A 16,823-nucleotide genomic window follows, 5' to 3' on the forward strand; every position below is an offset into this window, starting at 1 on the left:
AATAAACTGTTCATTGCAAAAAAAAAAAAATTATATGCTTTTGGTTTTGCAACATTTAGATGGGAATTTTGTTTGATTAGGTAAAGTAATCGATTCACTTCGTCTGGTATGTTTAGAAAGATCCATTCTTCTTCCATGTTTTTCAATGTTTTTGCAAACTGGAAAGAAACACAGATTTGATATTTTCAGGAAGCAAACACGTCATAGGGTCACGCCATTATTGAGAAAAAAATATTGTCGGTTGAATATTGAGAAGCAAATATTGTTGGTTGATTAATTGAGAAGCAAATGTTGTTGGTTGATTAATTGACAAGCAAATGTTGTTGGTTGATTAATGGAGAAGCAAATGTTGTTGGTTGATTATTGACAAGCAAATATTGTTGTTGTTGTTTTTTTTAAATGTATACAGAATGGAGGCTCGTGAAAGAGCTAACATTTATCACACAAACAAATCAAACAGACAAACAAAGTATATAAAAAGGGGAGCGGTAGACAAGATGGGGAGAGAAGGGGAATCACACAAACACAACATTTGAGAGCAGGGACATCGGGAGATGTGTGGGAGGGAGAGGGCTTGGGGGGAGGATGCGTGGGAAGGGGGGTGGGGGGGGGGGGTGGGAGAAGTATAAAACAAAAGGACACCAAGGACTTCCAAGAAAGAAGTTGGTATTTCAAAAAAGTGGATTTGGGGTGAAATTAGCGGGGGTAGAAAAGATCAAGGTTTTGGATGGGGGAAGATAAGAGATGGTGGTGAACAGCTGTTTTAAAGACCTGGAGGGTGGAGTGGGATTGAAGAGAGTGAGGGAGTTTGTTCCAGAGGCAGGAGAAAAGAGGAATGAAAGAGTGAAGGTGAGCAGAGAGTCTTGATTTTGGCAGTTTAACCATAAGAGGGTTGCAGGCAGATCCTGTGCGACCTGTAGGAATATTTGGCCAGAGAGGAGTCGGTAGAAGACGGAAAGAACACCAACCTGCCTGCGGTGAGTAAGTGAAAGGCCCTCGGATATAGCTTCATTGCAGGAGATTCCAATGATTCTGAACGCTTTGGTTTCAACAGCGTGAAGACGAGCTAGGTGTGAGGCAGGAGCACCAGCCCAGAGGGGAGAGCAGCATTCCATTGAGTTGCGAATGAAAGCCTTGTATGTGGTGAGGAGCTCAGGTGTGCCAAGGAAGGACTTCGCATGACAGAGGATGCCCAGCCCAGCAATAGATTATATTCTTGTATTTGTTCGTTCGTTCTTCGATCACTTTGTTCGTGATCACGTTGTTAAAAATGTTAAAACTTTCCCCTGAAGAACTGTATTCTGTCGTATATTATAACACCTTTTTCTTCTTCTTCTATAAAAGGATGCTTTCGACTTGCTCACCAAATCTATTCATTCCAAAAAAAAATTCCATCTCTTACAGTTCCTTTTTTCTACATTCCGGAAACTCTCCTGCACTCCACCCCTCCTTCAGCGTCCTCAAACGTATTTTTGACTCAAAGGTCTCAAGAAACTCATTTTGCAAAAAATGTTCGTTTCCCATTAATCGTACCCTTTTCAAAATCCAACCTCACCCCTCCCCTCCAAATCTTCCCCATCACCCCTTCCCTCCAAAACCTCCCCATCACCCCTCCCCTCCAAAACTTCCCCATCACCCCTCCCCTCCAAAACTTCCCCATCACCCCTCCACTCCAAATCTACCCCCTTGCCCCTCCCCTCCAAATCTTCCCCATCACCCCTTCCCTCCAAAACCTCCCCATCACCCCTCCCCTCCAAATCTTCCCCATCACCCCTCCCCTCCAAACCTTCCCCATCACCCCTCCACTCCAAATCTACCCCCTTGCCCCTCCCCTCCAAATCTTCCCCATCACCCATCTCTTTCAAATATTCCCCCTTGCCCCTCCCAATCACCCACATCACCTATCCCTTTCAATTCTTCCCCCTTGCCCCTCCAAATCTTCCCAATCACCCCTTCCCTCCAAAACCTCCCCATCACCCCTCCCTTCCAAAACTTCCCCATCACCCCTCCCCTCCAAATCTACCCCCTTGCCCCTCGCCTCGAAATCTTCCCCATCACCGATCTCTTTCAAATATTCCCCCTTGCCCCTCCCCTCCAAATCTTCCCCATCACCCATCCATTTCAAATCTTCCCCCTTGCCCCTCCCCTCCAAATCTTCCCCATCACCCCTTCCCTCCAAAACTTCCCCATCAGCCTTCCCCTCCAAAACTTCCCCATCACCCCTCCCCTCCAAATCTACCCCCTTGCCCCTCCCCTCCAAATCTTCCCCATCACCCATCTCTTTCAAATCTTCCCCCTTGCCCCTCCCCTCCAAATCTTCCCCATCACCCATCCCTTTCAAATCTCCCCCCTTGCCCCTTCTCTCCTAAACTCTCCCCACACCCCTCCCCTCCGAGACTCTCCCTCGCTCTTCCCCTCATAGACTCCCCTCTCACCCCGCCTCCTCAAAGTGTCCTCCCCGCTTCTTCGCCCTTCCAATTTTCACCTTCATCTCCCCAACCTTCTGCCTCGCTCTTCCCCCTCCTCAAATAACACCTCACTGTGCCTCACCCAATCACCATCAAATCTTTTGTCCGCCCCATTCTTCCCTTTCTCCAAGCTATTCTGAAATCTCTGACGCACCTTCAACAGCTCTCCCTACCTCTTCCTCCTCTTCCTCTTCCACATCTTACCCTACCCCTCCCCCCCCCCCCTGTTCTGTATCCGATGCTCCCCCTTCCTCTTCATTAACCGTATGGACCTCAAACATCCGGGGACTTTGCTCAAATTGACTGATCTCTCCATACAGGTTGCTTCTGACAAACCAGACGTGATCTGCTTAACAGAAACTTTCCTCCTTCATGATGTCTCTGATTCCTTGGTATCTCTCCCAGGTTACTCCCTCCTCCGGTATGATAGACCTGCGCCTCGTCCTGGAGGTGGGGTTGCTATCTTTATAAAAAAAACTCTCTTCCTCACTCGCCCTGCACTGCCCTCTCTCGACCTCACCCCCAGGAATACCTTTGGCTACGGCTTCCCCTTCGCTCCCACCTTTTGATCATATGTGTGTTGTACCGTCCACCAAATAGTGATGACTCCATCTACATCTTGCTGTCTGATAATATGGACCAACTTCTATCTACCCATCCCAACTCTCTCTTCCTCATATGTGGTGATTTCAATTGTCACCATGCCAGTTGGCTGGGTGTGGGTACCTCTCTCACCAGCCATGGCTCTTCAGCAAAGGACTTCTGCGACTCACTGGGACTTACACAATCTGTCAATTTCCCGACGTGGATCTCAGTCAACGGAGCATCTTCTCTTCTGGACTTGGTTATGACTAACTTCCCTGAAAATGTCTGCTGCTCTTCTTCTGCTCCAATCGGCTCATCTGAGCATGTGCTTGTTAAAGTGGACATCTCTCTGACCATTCTCAGAGAGCCTCCTCAGCGTCGACGAGTCTGGCATTTCACTCAGGCCAACTGGCACGGTCTTCAAGCAGCCATCAATCATCTGGACTGGTCTCCCATCTCTACCGCCTCTGACATCAACTCATCCTGGGAATTCTTCCAAAGTAAATTGCTCTCTCTCATGCACAGATTTATCCCATCTCGTCTTCAGTTGTCATACCCTTCCTCCCGTCCATGGTACACGGAATCTTGTGGTGAGGCTATTGCCCAGAAACAACTTGCTTTCGTCTCTTGGAAAGCAAATCCAACGGAACGAAATGTCATTTCCTTTCACAAAGCCCGAAACAAGTGTGTGTCCACCCTCAGATGAGCCAGGAAACAATATCTCTCCGTTCTCAAGACCGAACTCTCTTATCTGTCTCCCTCTTCCAAATCCTGGTGGTGTCTGGTCAAATCTGTTTCTGGTGTTTGTTCCCCCTGCATCCCCTCCCTCACCTCAAAAGGCTACATGGCGGACTCTGCACGTGAAAAAGCTGAATGCCTCAACTCTGTGTTTGCCTCTGAATCTTGTGTCCCAAACCCATCCCTCTCTGTACCCACCGTACCCAGTCGTACCCAGCTGCTCCTGGGACTCTGTGTCCTTTCCTCCTGACAAGGTGGAAAAGTTTCTGTCAACCCTCGACTCTGATTCTGCAACTGGACCTGACGGCATCAGCCCACGGGTCCTAAAATCCTGTTCTCCGCTCTTTCACTCCCTCTCTCTGTTCTCTTCACCCTCTCTTTTGCTCAAGGTCATCTGCCATCTGCTTGAAAATCAGCCAACGTCACCACTTTGCACAAAAAAGGTGCAAAAACAGATCCTAGCAACTACAGACCAATCAGCCTTCTCCCAATTATCAGCAAAGTCATGGAATCCATCATTGCTTCAGATATGAAATCTTTCCTCTTCTCCAATGGCTTGATCTCTGATCATCAATTTGGTTTCAGACCTGGTCACTCTACTCTGGACATGCTGCTTCTGCTTTCTCAACAATGGATGGAGGTCCTCAATGCCAAACAGGAAATTAGAGCCGTCTCCTTTGACATATCACGTGCCTTCGATATGGTCTGGCACCCCGCTCTGCTCACCAAACCCTCCTCTTTGGTATCCATGGAAATCTCCATGCGTGTCTGGTGGACTTATTCTCTAGTCATAGTCACCGTGTGGCCCTGAATGGGTTTCTCTCATCTCTTCTTCCTGTTCAGGCTGGAGTTCCCCAAGGCAGTGTTCTGGGCCCTGTGCTTTTTCTGGTCTTCATCAATGATCTCTCTGACTCTCTTGAAAATTCTCTCTATCTCTTTGCTGATGACTCTACTCTCTGTCGCTCCATTCCTCATCCCTCAGATCGGCAGTCTGCAGCCTCCTCACTCTCTGCAGACCGGGACAAAATCACAAACTGGGCAAACAAGTGGAACATGTCTTTCAATCCTGACAAATCTCACACTGTTAAGATGTCTCTCTGAAAAGACCGACTGGACAACCATCCCATCCACTTTCTGAATAATCCTCTCCAAGAAGTTCTGTCACTCAAGCTTTTGGGTCTCACTATCTGCCATGATCTTTCCTGGGAAAACCACATTTCAAATCTGGCCTCCAAAACCAGTCGCCGACTGGGCATCCTCCGTCGTGCGAAGTCCTTCCTTGGCACACCTGAGCTCCTCACCACATACAAGGCTTTCACCCGCAGCTCAATGGAATACTGCTCTCCCTTCTGGGCTGGTGCTCCTGCCTCACACCTAGCTCGTCTTCACGCTGTTGAAACCAAAGCGTTCAGAATCATTGGAATCTCCCACGATTAAGCTCACTCCAAGGACCTTTCACTCACTCACCGCAGGAAGGTTGGTGGTCTTTCTGTCTTCTACCGACTCCTCTCTGGCCTTGCCGCCCCAGCTCTCTCTGGCCTCTGTCCCCCAAATATTCCTACAGGTCGCACAAGATCTGCCTGCAACCCTGTCCTGGTTAAACTGCCAAAATCAAGACTCTCTGCTCACCTTCACTCCTTCATTCCTCTTTTCTCCCACCTCTGGAACAAACTCCCTCACTCTGTTCAATCCCACTCCACCCTCCAGGTCTTTAAAACAGCTGTTCACCACCATCTCTTATCTTCCCCCATCCAAAACCTTGATCTTTTCCACCCCCGCTAATTTCACTCCAAATACACTTTTTTGAAATACCAACTTCTGTCCTGGAAGTCCTTGGTGTCCTTGTGTTTTAAACTTCTCCCACCCCCCCACCCCCACCCTCATTCCCACGCCTCCTCCCCCCAAGCCCTCTCCCTCCCACACATCTCCCTGCTCTCAAATGTTGTGTTTGTGTGCTTCCCCTTCTCTCCCCATCTTGTCTTCCGCTCCCTCTTTTTATATATTTCGTTTGTCTGGTTGATTTGTTTGTGAAATAAATGTTAGCTCTTTCAAGAGCCTCGATTCAGTATTCCAAAAAAAATAAAAAAGATATATATATATATTGTTGGTTGATTATTGAGAAACAAATATTGTTGGTTGTTTATTGACAAGCAAATATTGTTGGTTGATTATTGAGAAACAAATATTGTTGGTTGATTAATGAGATGCAAATATTGTTGGTTGATTAATGAGAAGCAAATATTGTTGGTTGATTTTTGAGAAGCAAATATTGTTGGTTGATTATTGAGAAGCAAATATTATTGGTTTTGTACCTATACATCAGCATTGTCAAGTGTTATGTGTTCCTCCCCGACCTCCTGGTCTCGGTATACCTCCGAACACCGGGAGGAGCCACGGCTGAAAAATATATGTTATTCCGTGTCGAAATCAATATGGAAACCACACCAAGAGTTATCCACAACCAAACAATATATTAAAGTGTACACAGCAATCACGATACAACAATGCTAGCAATCAACCATACAATCCATATCTTAAGATGGTACCATCTTCTCTAGTAACCTAACTCAAACTCACGGCACTCCCAGGGAATGGAACAGAGTACTCCTCAATGTCTCTATAACACAGAGGGGATCCTGGCGAAGAGGCGATGAAGCGAAGATGTGATGAGGCGAGCAAGGAGGTGTAGGCAAGGCATGGACCGTCACGTGGTCTAATCCAACACCAAACTGGCCGTGGAAAGGGAATCCCAAATACGCGATCCAGACGTGCACATTCACCGTTCAGTCATGAACCGCAGGGCAATCTTCAGACGCCGCTTTAGTGCACACCCATCTCCGGCAGCCCACCGGAGGGGGAGACCAGCTGATGCGGCAACCTTTTTCAGCGAACGACGCGCGAGGTCCAAAATGGCGGACGGCTCTTACTCGACAAAGCCTCTAGGCGAGGATTCGCCGGAACCTCACGCCTGTACCTGACTTCGCAGGCTTTTCACTACTCCAGCGATAACACCAATCGCATCAGATTCCTTTCCAGGACTCAAAGTTCACTCGTGATGTAAGCTCGACCACGCTAGGTATGGAGCTTCTACAAAAACGTCTTTACACTTCCCTCACGCCTTCTTCTTCCTCCTCTCTCTCGTCGTCCTCCGGTGCTCGATCCCGTTTCCTGTCTCGTTTTTCCATGAGCCTTTTTAACCTTTTAACCACAATAACCATTTCCTTTAAACAACAATAACCATAATCGCCGTTTCCTTCAAACCCCTATAATAATACTACATAGAACCAGAAGGGTTTCAAGTGGATGAAAACCACCACAGTGGAAGGGACGAATCCATAACACAAGTAAAATATGTTGTTTTTAAAAAATACTCACTTAGGTCCTTGGCCTTAAACGTGGCGAAGAATTTCTTTTTACCAAATATGCCACTTCCATCACCATATTGATATTGGAATTCCACCAAGTCTGACCTGCGAACGAATACGAGGTAGTAAACTTACATTGTGTAATATATAAGATACAATGTAAACTTTCTGCTTGCATTTCGTACATGAAGGGTTTTCAACTTTTTGTGTTTGGGTCAACCATTGACTCCGCAATTGGAAAAGCAAAAACCCCTGACGGGGACTGATCCCTCCCAGGAAATTAATAGTTTTTTAATACATGAAGGTTATCATTAAATGCAGGCAATTTTTCAAGATATTTTATCTACATGGTCTCAGACTCATGGATGAGCTGAAAAACAAATCACACACACATGCAGGCAAGTACATATGAATCAATCACTTGTTCCAGGATTTTTCAGTCACCTGACTGTTCGTCCCATCCAATGAATTTTCCTTTGTGTTAACATAGTATCTGTTGGACCATACTTTTCTGGGTCATCTTTCCAGTACTAACTACATTCGACTTGAATTGGTTCATCGTAGCACACTTGAAAACATTCTCTGGGGAGGTTGTTCCACCGTGAATCGTTATTTGACTGAATGTGTTTTTTCTTATCTCCTTCTGGCAATTTCCCTTGAATCTCATGAAGCAGTTTCCTTGTGTGCGTTTGCCTGGTGGTCTGCTGAAGAATATTTCCCCAGGGATGTTATCAAATTGGTTCATAATTTTGAAGACTTGCAACCTATTGGCTCTCTTCCTCCTCTGCTTTAAAGTTGGGATATTTAGGGGTTTTAGTCTTTTTGCTATCTCAAATCGTTCACTTCATTGACAAGTTTCGTTGCTCTTCTTTGCACCTTTTGCAGTCTTTCCTCATCTTTATTTAGGAGGCGATTCCAGACTGCTGAGCAATATTCCTACTTGGGTGTTCCCATGTTGAATTGGAAAGAATGATAATGTTCTATTGTTCAGTGTTTCAAGTATTTCTTAAAATGACCAAAAGTATGGAATTACCTTTAGTATGCCCTTCCTAAGTGCAAACTAATTTTAGTGATGGGTCAAAGGTTACTCCAAAAAAAAAATCTTCTGTGTTTTCTATAATGTTAGAGTCATCATTATTAGCCCCCGTTTGACTTAGTCCGAAACGGGGGCTTATGTATTGTGCCTCGTCTGTCCATCCGTGCATGTGTCTGCAACCATATCTTGGAGATGTATGGACTGATTTTGTTCATACTTGGTAGAAAGACAATACATGATGAAACATAGGCTCATTATTTCGTTTCATGATGCAATCAAAGATGGCCGACTGGTGGCTAGTTTAGTTGTAAAAAAAAAACCCGATTGTGTTCACCTCCTCAACCATTTCTCGGTCATGTATTCACCATTCTTGTTCAAACTTGGCACACAGATAATAAATAAAGGCCTACATATGCACATCATTTATTTTCGGGATCAGATCCAAGATGGCCGACTGGCGGCCATTTTGCTACTTAAACATATCCCCAACCATTTATTGAACATGCATGGTCTGATTTTGTTCAAATTTGGCAAAAGCACAGAACTTGATGAGATACATGGGCACCTCACTTTCTGTTGCGAACTTATCAAAGGTGGCCGACTGGTAGACTGGTGGCTATTTAAGTTGTAAAAACCTGATATTGACCACGTCTTCAACTATTTCTCAGATATGCATTTACCGATCTTGTTCAAACTTGGCATAAAGATAATTAATGATGTATTGATGTTACAAATGCACGTCATTTTTTTCGAGATCATATCAAAGATGGCCGACTAACGGCATTTTGTTACTTAAACGTGTCCCCAACCATTTCTTGAACATGCATTGACCGATTTTGTTCAAAATTAGCACAAAGACAATACATTAGCCTTTACATAGGCAGAGATCTTGTTTTGTAATCCGACCAAAGATGGCCGATGGCTTCTTTCTTTAAATAAGCTCCCTGCCTCTGCAGTGCTCATATATTTGGGTTTCTCCTCCAAATTAATCTTCCTGATGTCCTCCTTTAAGGTCTAATGATCTCCGAGGTAGTAAGGCATGAGATAACACCAGACTTGACTGCAGACAAACACAACCACTGAGCATGTGGTAAGTGCCAAACTTCCCAGCGGCAATCTGTTTACTTGTGACGCCATCTTTGTTTTGCTTTCCTTCACACTCATCTGGAAAATTTAGAAGTTTCCTCCTTCGAATGGATGCTACCATATAGTGTTTCTCGTTGCTCTATTCTTCAAATGCTGATCTTCAAGCAAGGAAGTCATATGTACCATTTATAAAGCCTTGGTTATGACTCAGCAAGGGTCATGATCAAACCGCTGACCTCCCAGACTCAGAGCAGATGCTCTCACCATCATTACTGGGGTCTGGTTAAGCATTCTTCAGTGATTGTTTATTCCTCTTCATGATATTTATTTATTTTATAAATCGTTGCAACGTGATGGTTGTAACAGAAAACAAAACTGAAATGAAAGCAACATTCTGCAACAAAAATGTTCACATTTCAATTGAGATTAAAGTTTGTTTCATTCTGTATTTTCTTCCTGTTTTGCAGCTTTATCCTTTCTCTTCATCACAAATGGATCAATTATGAATTTTAGATTCCTTGATAAGTGTGTGCAGAAAAAAGGGAAAGGATGTCATGAGAATTTAGAAGGAAGAAAGTTAGTCCGTGGGCCAGAGGGGCCTACCGTGCACCCCCCCTATGATCCTACTTCTTGGGTGTCATTTTGTTTATTGGTATCTCCCCTAATGGAAAAAAATGTTAACAAGAAAAAAATTCATTTGGTCTATGTTTTTCAACTCCCTGTTTCGATCTTTGTCAAAATGACGTTTTTTCACAGATTGCCCTATTTCTTGGGGTCCGTGAATTTTGTACTTGCAACTGAGGCTTCTTCTCCGTAAAGATATGTCCAAATTGGACTATATTTGGACCATGTGAGCATTAACTTTATCACAATCAACAGACAAAATGTTATGGATATAGTTGTTTGTCTTCATTTATTAATGACATCACATAATTTGCATATCATGGCACATGCGATTTTCTATACACATCACAACAGAATGAGATAATGATTATTGCACCAGATTAATGTACTGATGAAGAAATATCAAGGTGATTCCCATGATATGGCTGTGTCATGTTTTAAGAGTCATGATGGCATCTGGGCAAAATAGTTAAAATTGTAATTATGTCATGAAATGGAAATTGTGCAAACTAAATGATTAATGATACTAAATGATTAATGATATGCAGTTAATGTGTCTGTGTTACGTTAACTGGGGATATTTTATTAACATTTGAATATACATATTTATATACTGGTCACCTGGATCCTAATCAAATGATTGGCTGAGAGTGGACTATGCATTGTTTTTTATTATATAATGGGGTGATAAATTCTAGTTTACTGATTGGTTAAGATACAGTCATGTGACCGAGTATATTCGTGATCTTCATTCGTGAAGGAGAAGCCCACCTTCTTACTTCTCAGAATGGGAAACAAACATTGCGGTCTGAGATCCAATCCCTGAAGTCAAACCAGGAAGAAACTGACTCGCGCATGATCCTGTACTGCAACTATGGCAAAGAGCACGGGTATGATCATGTACAAGTCAAAAGCCCGGACAGTGATATCTTTTTCATATTACTTCATTATGCCTACCATATTCCAGACATCCGAGTGCTTTTTGACACAGGAAGAGGCAACAAGCAAAGGCCAATAGATGTCACCCATTTTGCAAAGCAGTCCTCCTCTGAATACTGCTCAGCTTTACTTGGACTCCATGCTTTCTCAGGCTGTGATTCAACAAGTGCCTTCAAAGGAATTGGCAAAGTCAAGCCAATCAAACTGTTGCAGCAGTCGACCAAATTTGTTAAACCTCTGTCAGACCTTGGGGAATCCTGGACTGTCTCAAGTGAATTAATTTCTAAACTTGAGGAATTCACTTGTGCATTATATAGCAAATCACGGCTCACAGACATTGATGAAGTTCGCTTCATCATGATGAAGGAGAAGTGCAAAGGAGATGCAGAGGAACTCAGTAGTTCTGCTCATGTTGATCTATCCTCATTCCCACCATGTAAGAACAGTCTTGAACAACGTATCCGCAAGGTGAATTACCAGGTAGCAATATGGAAGAGGGCTCATGAATTCAACCCTGCCATTCCAGCACCAACAGATGGTCATGGCTGGACAAAGAATGGAGACAGGTTGGAACCACTGTGGACAACTAATGATATCCTACCACCTAGGCTTGTTGATGTTCTTGTATCAGTGGAAGAGGAACCAAGTGATGACGAGTACTATTCAGAAGATGATGATGATCAGTGCTATGGATCAGATCATGACACAGATAGTGAAGATGAAATTTAAAGAAACTTTAATCATGGTTTTTGTTCTTTCTGTTTATTTCTGTTTCAACTTTTAAAATAGGTAATTAGTCAGGGAGACTATGCAATCCCGTGGAATTTTTATGATTAGAAGATCCCACCTAAATGAATGTGTTAAATAGGTACCAAAGAACATGAAAAACCATGTTGGCAATTTTGAAAGTGTTGCAGAGGGCAGCCATCTTGGATTTCAAAATGTACGTATTAAGGCCTATTGTTGCTATAAGGCCATGAATGTTCTGTGAGGTTAGGCTAAGTTTAGTCGTTGAACATACACTTATCAAGTCAAGGAATGAATATATGAAAATTCAAAATGACTGCCAATATGACATCAATATTTCATCCTTTTGAGTCAGTGGTACATTGTCCATACTACATGCTAGTTGTGTGGTTGGTTGCCAGAGTTTATTGCCTGCTCCAATCCTTGTGGAAGTTAAAATAACTCATCTTCACTATCACTATCCTCCTCTTCATCATCTGAGAGAACTGTGTCTTCTGAGTTGTCACATGATTCTGAGTCCTCACTACAGCTACAAAGATCTGTGCAATTCAATCCATTCCTTCTACATTTGCAGCGATTACTTGAACATCGTGTCTTTGCACAGGAACATTTCACCAGATCAATTACTGCTTGCGGAGCAGGCGGCAAGGTTGTCATGACTGGTTTATATCGGCCATCTACCAAATTCCAACCACATTCCAGCGGTTCTGGTAGGTCTGGATTTGCAATGATGTCATTATTCCAAATCATGGCCTGGTAGTGCGCTCTCAAGATGGCATTACGCAGTGCAGCTTGGGTTGGAGGTAAACCTTCTGATTGAGCTTGCTTCTTCTTGAATAGCCACCACCTTACATCAGCTGCATTCAACAGCTCTGTGTTAGGGAGATACAACTTGCATACAAATGATTCAATTGCAGCAAACAAAGTGTCAGGTAGTTCATCTGTTGTTCCTAGCTGTACAAGGGCATTTACTATCTCATCAGTTGGATCAAGTTCCTGCAGTACTTTCCAGAATTTATTCTTTCCTTTTCCAGCAAATTTTCCTGTGACATCTGCTCCTGATAGTGCATGAAATCCCGGTAGAGCTGCAGCTTTCCCAAGGCACTGTAGATGGGCTCAAGGGGTATCACCCTATGTTTTTGACCAGCCCCTGTTACAAAGGAAGTATTTGGACATAAACTGGGGTATCGTCTGATGGCAAGTACAAGCACATCGGTGTTTGGTGAGTGGATGTCTAGAGAGGTAGCACCATTTACAGAAGCATCAATGGAATGCAGAATGAGTTTGGTATCTGCTTCTTCTTGACTACTTGAGAGGTCAACTACTGCTCTATGTGTTGCTCTTGCCTTATTCCGCCAGGCAACCACAAGGGACTTGCCCATTGTTGCATCATGTTGCAGTATCTTTTCAGCCAAATAGGCAGTTAATGCATCTTTCGTTGACACATGGGCAAGCAACTGCTGCATGCTTAGTTTGCCAATTGATGTGGAATCAGTAATATGATACGCCACTGCCCTGTTACCACCCAAACGTCTCTCACGGGTTGAAGCTTTCAGAGATTCTCCAGTGTCATAACGGTCAAACACCAAATGTACCTCGTCGTAGTCACCATACTTCTGCCAGTGGCATCCAATGAAGTGGTTTGCTAGGTCATGACAGGTTTTGATGCCAATGTTTGTAAATCAGCCATTGCATCGATGACAGCAACACACTTATAGTTGACTCCAGCTTGATCAACTCTTTGGTTATTATTTTCCTGGGTCACTGCTTCAACCTTTGGCAGGTTTTCTAGTATCAACATCAGGTCACTCTTCGATGTGGTGTGAAGGAGTGAACCATCGGCTGCAAACAACGACCTCGGTACTACAGAAAATTCATATGTACCAACAGCTTGCTTAAGGTCAATATCTCTTGCTTGGGATACTACCAGTAAACGGGCAAACAGTGCCCGATCTTCCTGGAGTTCCACAGTTTTGTCTTCAATTTTTGTCTGAGTTTTCATCGCACTTGACGACCACATCTGCAACTTCTGTTTCTTCATTGGCGCCCAAATGTTGACATTGTTTGTAGTGATTCTATCTGAAATAAATTGAGCAAAACACTCCTCTCCAATCTGTGTTCTTCTGCAAATGCCATGTAGGACTCTCTCTGGCATGACGGCTTTGGTAACCATATTGATCAACTGCTCACATTCATCTGTAAAGGGGTTTGTGAACTTGTTGATAGTATCCTTCAGTGCAGCTACGTTCTTCACCTGTAGTTTGGTTTTGGCATCTGTATTCTCATGATGCTGCTTCATTGTTTGGTTTCTTGGTACAACAGCTATTGCCTCTGCTTCTTTTGCTAGCCGGGACAAGATCTGGTGCCACTAAGAAGAACTTTGCACGGGCCAAGGGGCTGAGTGTAATACCAATGAGTCCACCAAGTACTTTCATCATCCGGTTTACTTGCTCGAGAGCGTGATCGGGACCAATTGCACAGAATGGGTTGATGTTCTTGTTGACAACCCAATTTTCATCCATAAACTCGGCCCATATTTCTGGATCTGATTTGGCCAAAGCTTTCATGTCTGCCAAGTACACAGAAAGCAAGCGGGCATAGTTCAACTTGTCATGGGCAAAGAAGTACTTTACAAACGTTTCCGTTGCATCAAGCTGAAGCATCCAGTCACCGCTTCGCACTGCTCTTATGTACGTTAGCATTTCCAAAACCATTGTCATATACTGGCAGATGGCCCGTGCCAGTGGTCTGTTAGCTATAGCTTCATCAAATGCACTCATCTTATCCAGGATTCCAAGTGAATCCACTGTATGTTTCATATCTTCATGAGCTCTCTGTATTTTCTCAACATTATTATCTCTGCATGCTTTGTTGAGCTTGTCAGCCTTTTCAGCGCATTTGTGGTGTAGTTCCCCTTTGTCTTTGAAGAAAGCCTCAACGTACAAGGTAAACAAAGCTTGCACAGTAGTCAAGTGGGCTGTTATTCCTCTTTTCACATGACGTCGATCAATAATTTGTAATGAAATTTTTGTAAAATAATTAATTATAACGTTAATTAATAATAACGTAATAATTTGTAAAAAATAAAATTGAAATCCAAGATGGCCGCCATCTGCAAGACTTCCAATTTTGCCAACATGGATTTTCTTACTCCTTGGGACCTAAATAGTCTACCTAGGTAGGTGGCATGTTCTAATCATTTAAATCCCACGGGTCTTTATATCACAACACAGTCCCCCTGACTAAATCAAGGGAACAAACATTTTTTTGCATCCAATTTTAATAGTTGATTTAAGTGACAGTGTGATCCTGCTGTCAGAAACCAGTTGTTATACCTCTTCTTTAGTAGGTGGCAGGTTAGGTTTAGGGTTAGGGTTAACCCTAAATGCATGTAACTATTACAAGTATGGTTAAAACACACACAAAAATCTGATGTTAGATTTATTTTTGTTTTATGAGAGCGAATTTTTCAGGACGATAGGAATCAAGTATGACCTCCCAACTTTACTCCTTCTGTTTATGTAACCTAGTCTTTTAACCAGAATAATGCCTGCATAAGTAACAGTATGCATATTCAATAGAAGCGATGGTTTTTATTATTTCTGTTGAAGCATCATACATGTAATATTCAAGATTCATTTCCTCTGTTTATTGTGATAAAATATTTGTACAACTAAGAATTGTGAACTAAAAACAATTATTCAAAACAAAAGTAGTTAACAGTTTACATTATCAAATTATTGTATTCAAGAATTACGAAGTTTGGGTGTTAAACAGTGTATTGTTTATTAATCCGTTTAAACTGAACATAAGGAACCGTGTGTAAGGTTCATCGCACAAAGAGTACCCAAGGGATATTTTGAATACTTTGATTCGCAGTGTGATTAGATTTTGTGACCATTTTACATACAATTGTCTTTTTTTCCTGTGTGCTATTTATTACCTCAGATTTAAGACCACTTTGTACATAAGAAAGAGATGACTGAGACATCCTGTCACTATTGCACTCAATAGTGTTCATGAAGTGTGGTAAATAGAAAAAGATATAGAAATCTATCACATAAAACTATTTGCCATTAAAGCTTTGGTTGCTTTAATCATTGTTGTAATGTATCTAAATGGAATTATGTAACCATAAACGCTTACATTCATTAAGAGGAACACATAATATATGCTAAACTGTTATGTCATCTAATATGTACCATGATATGCAAATTATTTGACGTCATTAATAAATGAAGACAAACAACTACATCCATAACATTTTGTCTGTTGATTGTGATAAAGTTAATGCTAACATGGTCCAAATTTAGTCCAATTTGGACATATCTTTACGGAGAAGAAGCCTCAGTTGCAAGTACAAAATTCACCGACCCCAAGAAATAGGGCAATCTGTGAAAAAACGTCATTTTGACAAAGATCGAAATAGGGAGTTAAAAAACATAGACCAAATGAGTTTTTGTCTTGTTAACATCTTTTTTCCATTATGGGAGATACCAATAAACAAAATGACACCCAAGAAGTAGGATCATAGGGGGGGGGGGGGGTGCACGGTTGGCCCGCCTGGCCCACGGACTAAGTTGGTAAGATATCAAATATCCCATTTTTGGCAGATATTATATGCAAACAACCACTGAATAAGTTTTTATCCAATAGTCACATCACATTCTCAAATAATCTTAGCGCAATAAACGTCATCTCAAAGTATTTATAGAACATAATGAAATAATTATCATATTCCCTGTATTTAAAGACCCTCATCAGCATTATGAGATGACGTACCGGTAAAACAACGCAAGTGTTTTTGATTTTTCGACGGACCAGGACTGATCGTCATTCAAAACGTATTCATAGGGCTTTCCTCCAGATATGCTGAGGGAGATGCTGCAGTTAATAACTACCAGTAAAACCTGAATCTGAGTATGACAAGTTGTACTGTATTTCAATGTCTTGTAAATGTTTGTTTTAAAGTTACATACACTTTTTATGAATTTCATTTTCAAAAGAACATGAGACAAATAAAAAGATAAACATAATCATAAAGGTACCAATAATGTGAAGATATGCAATGAACAAGACCAAAAGTCTAACAGCAGCGTAGCCGAGCTTGTAAAATATTATAAACCACAAACACATATGATTAGCTTTTTAAACAGTCGCTAATGCTGTTTATAACATTAAACAAAGAAATTTGGAGAAATCCAGACATCCGTGAGGTAAATTTTACTTACAGAA

The sequence above is a fragment of the Myxine glutinosa genome, chromosome 1 (assembly GCF_964187855.1).
Source record: "Myxine glutinosa chromosome 1, kmMyxGlut1.1, whole genome shotgun sequence".
NCBI classification, from domain to species: domain Eukaryota; kingdom Metazoa; phylum Chordata; class Myxini; order Myxiniformes; family Myxinidae; genus Myxine; species Myxine glutinosa.